This window comes from Etheostoma spectabile, chromosome 13, assembly GCF_008692095.1.
Source record: "Etheostoma spectabile isolate EspeVRDwgs_2016 chromosome 13, UIUC_Espe_1.0, whole genome shotgun sequence".
Taxonomy (NCBI): domain Eukaryota; kingdom Metazoa; phylum Chordata; class Actinopteri; order Perciformes; family Percidae; genus Etheostoma; species Etheostoma spectabile.
Window position 1 is genome coordinate 15,027,701 of NC_045745.1, and position 4,200 is coordinate 15,031,900.

The window sequence follows — 4,200 nt, forward strand, 5'->3', positions numbered from 1 at the left end:
CACCACTAAATAATAGCAAGCATTTGCCAATCCTGGCTTTACTGACCTAAGCACAGCCTCAAACCACTTTCTTATTGGATGAAGGAGCAACCACAGAAGAAAAGATACATCCTAAGAACAGCCTCCTGGTGCCCTTCCAGTTCCTCAAAACCACCTCAGGGCAACAATCAGTTTTTGTTTAAAAAAAAAAAAAAAAAAAAAACCTTTTCCATGCAGTAGATGCAATGTTTAGAATTTTTACTTCTTCTACATTTCCCGTTCAATTAAACCAGATGGTTTTGTTGCATGAATCCATTTGTACAACAACATTTACTGGTGTTTTGTTGCTGGGTGGTCCTAACTTGCCTCCCTACTAATAAAAAAGCTTGAAACGTGATCTTTGCTCAGCTGAGGAAGTTCTGAGGAACCCAGCCCTGTTGGAGCAGTGATGTCTTTCCAAGAAAGTTTACAACAGTGTCAGTACAGTAAACAGCAGCTGTGTGAAATAGAGGCGAGGTTCCAATTGTCTGCAGCAACCAGTGTTGGCCTTGGACCAGCTTTTCAGCAGAAAGCTAGATGGAGTGCAACACTGTGTAGGTGTGTTTCTGACCTGCCATTACATGCACAATGCCCACCAGCTTATTTCTATGGTGTAGCATTCATGCCAACTCCCGCAGAGGAGAGGGTGTTGCCCTCACACATGCACCAGCTCACCATTTAGAAAACTATATAGATGTATCCATTATGCATAATATCTTAACCATGCACTCTAAATGGTAAGCTTGCGCAGAAGAACATAACCTCCAATATTCCAGGAGATCTTTCGCTGATACGGACACTGATGCTTCACTGTGATGCGCCATGATTGATATGACAGATGAAACCCAGAAAAGAAAAATCTAATCTGGATATCCAACCCGACAGAGTTGCAAAATTCAAAGATCATCAGAGCACATTTCGGGCTGTCAGCCAACACCCACACCAGTGTACCACACAGAGGAGAGTGATGCTTTGAAGTTGTATTCTAGCGGATATTGATAAAAAAAGAACCTGCAAAAGACTCCAGTCTACAGTATCTATGAAGCAGAAGGAGATGGCATTGAAGCCACACTGTAAATATAGTATAATAACCAGTTTGTGTTTGCTAAGGCTGCACAGTATGGAATTGGTCTGACAAGGTTCTTCATTGGAGTTTTCTTGGGTTCAAATCTGAGTTACAAACAGAGGTGAATCTTTAGAAAGTCTAACTCACCTAACCACTTCCACAACTACAACTGGAGATAAAATTCAGCCAAAAAAAGTCATTTTTGTTTTCCTGCCACCGCTGTGCAGCCTTAGCATTTGCTACTACATGTTAAGGCCATACATGTGAGGCCTTGTCTAATACCACTGTCTACAAAGTCAGGCTACTCTGAACATTGAATATTGAAACCAAGATTACATGTTTCTGTTTTAGCAACCCATGAATGGTACCAACCACCTGGTGGAGGATTCTGTGGGCCGTAATAATGATACGTCACCACATCCTTGCTTCAAAACACAAGCTTTTTTTGCGGTTATTGTTGTTGTGGTCAGTGTCCATGGGTGTTGTAATAACGGTAGCCAACGTAGAAGTCCAAACTCCTCAACCTGTCCGGTATCTATCAATGCTTACAAATTCAGCAGCTGCTGAATGGTTTTGTGTTGACAATACTTCAAACACAAAACTCTTTCAAAAAAGTTTTTTTTTCCCGGACTTGGACGAGGTTGGAGGACTAATAATGTGAATATTCTTAGGATGGCTACATCTGAAGGACAAAGGAGACAGAGACGCTGTATTGTCAAAAGTAATAATATCTGCTGATAGGGGGAGTTTCGCTCTGAGTGAGCTCATACCTCCTGATGCAGTCAGGACCACATACATAAAAAACTAGTCATCTTGTACATTATAACCCTGTTATACCAGCTCTGGTTTGGGTGTGTGGGTGTGTGTGTGTGTGTGTGTGTGGTTGGGTGGGTGGGAGTGAGCTGTATGTTGTTTGTTTAGTTCAGCAGCATTTGGCTTTTTCTGAAGGGGTTTAATATGTGTGAGTCTGTGTTGAACTCGCCAGCCCATTACTGTGGGGACAGGCTTTTCTTATATGAACCCCTGTGAATGCAGATGTGGGAGAATACAGGTTGGCTTTATTGGTGGTGGTGTAGTATAACTGGTAATAAAGGAGGTCATACAACTTCTGACTGAACCCTATCAAGCTGGGTTGAGCCAGTTTGAGATTAACCCAAACTGACCTGGACATTACTTGCAGGGTTGTTTGACATCCTTATCTAACATTCTTCATCTTGAAAACCAGAGACGGTGCATGTGTATGTGTAGATAAAATGTAAATATGCTGCCTTAATACACAGATCTGTTCTTTGGTGTGGTCGGTTCAGAAGACAGGCTAGAAGCTATCTATACAGAAAAAAAACAGAGGAAGTACATTGGACTTGCACTTCTATTTAAGTGTCTGTACATCAGGCCTGGGTCAAGCAGCACTTAAAGTTACTTCTGATGCTTTATCCATTGGAACAAGAGAGGGTGGGGCTTTAGCTGTGAGAGAGCCGAGTGAATGAAAAGAAAGTCCCTTCTTATAGTTGACCACAGAGCTATTCATTATAAGCTGTTTATCTGACTTGTCCCACTCATCTGGTAACTCAAACAAGTAAATCACTGGTCAATCAAGCATTAATTATTGGCTGAGACTATTGAACCTAGGGCTGATGGGCATATGGTCATACTGAGAGAAGGAACATGCTCAGTAGTAGTCGTTTAGGAGTTGAAAACAGTGAAGCTTGTCAAATAAGGAAGTTTCTAGACATACACACATCACTTTATATATATATATATATATATATATATACTGTATATGATATAAAATATGTATATATATATATATCTCTGTCTTGCGTCGCTTTTTCAATAAATCTTTAAACCTTTTATTCTTTTTTAAAGTTTTTCTTAACCCCTGAGAATACCATGGACTGCTTTACGTACAAAATACAATTCTCTGAGAGAAAAAAAAATCAATTTGAACAACTTAATTTAAGAACTTAAGAGTGCAGGACTCTGAAGCTGATTATCACATTGTCATCATTCATCTAACAGGAGAACAGGTGCAGCAGAGCCATCAGTTGCGAGAGCTTGGCTATGTCAAACTTCCACAACAACATGCCTACTCAGTGCTTAGCTGAATGAAACAGTGTTGGGCTACACCAATATCATATATTCCATAGATACACATGGATGAGATAAAGTGGGACAAACTTGTTTCTATTTATGTCTGTTGCCTGAAAACTGCACTGTGAACCCCAGTGGCCTCATATAATAACAACAACAAAGGACTGACTTTTGAGGGCTTCCCTACTTTTAAATCATAAAATGATGTGGATAAACTGCACCCTGGATACTCAGCACAATGCATGAGACAAAAGTTTAAGGGAGAAAATGTTTTTGAGGCAGATTTCTGCTATGTCATTGAAATCTGAGCCAGCCAAGACTGTGAGTTGTAGTTGAAAGCTCAGAAAAAGCCAGTAACTGGAGATTTGAGTTATGATTATTTAGTCATTCTTTCTCCAGCTTTCTCATCACTAAATGCGAATGAGGACAGTTGGCAGTGAAAGGACTTTTTTGCCTAAGATTTTGGCATATTTGTACACAAGAATCTTAAATTATGAAGCATTTTTAATGCATACCACTGAGTCAACAGAAGAAATTGGCTACACAACATATAAAAACAGTCAAGTTTTTGCCACCAATCTAAAAGACGTTTTGAATAGGAGTTGCTAGCAGGCTAAAGTTTATTTTCTCTATCTTTCCATGTGTATCTATTGCTGGTGCTCAACGTGTAACCTGGCCAAACCCTGTTTATCGATGGCTCTGGACTGCAGTTATCTAGTTAAGGGGGGGGCACAGAACAGAAGGCAGCTCTTTGCATTGATAGTACAGTGTGGCTCTGCTTTGCTAACTGTTGCAGATGCTTTGTTGATTATTGGAAAACGCTGCATTTACATCCTTGTTTCAGGCACTAGACAATTGTTAAGGTGACAAGGAGCCCAATACCGGCTACACTCGGTAACCAATCCAACAGGATTTCCTTTTGGTTTGATTGTTACAAATCCGATTGAGAAACGACTGATTGATTTACTTACTGATTGTTTGGTTGATTGATGAGGTTTGGGGGAGGTGGGGGGGGGGGGGGGGGG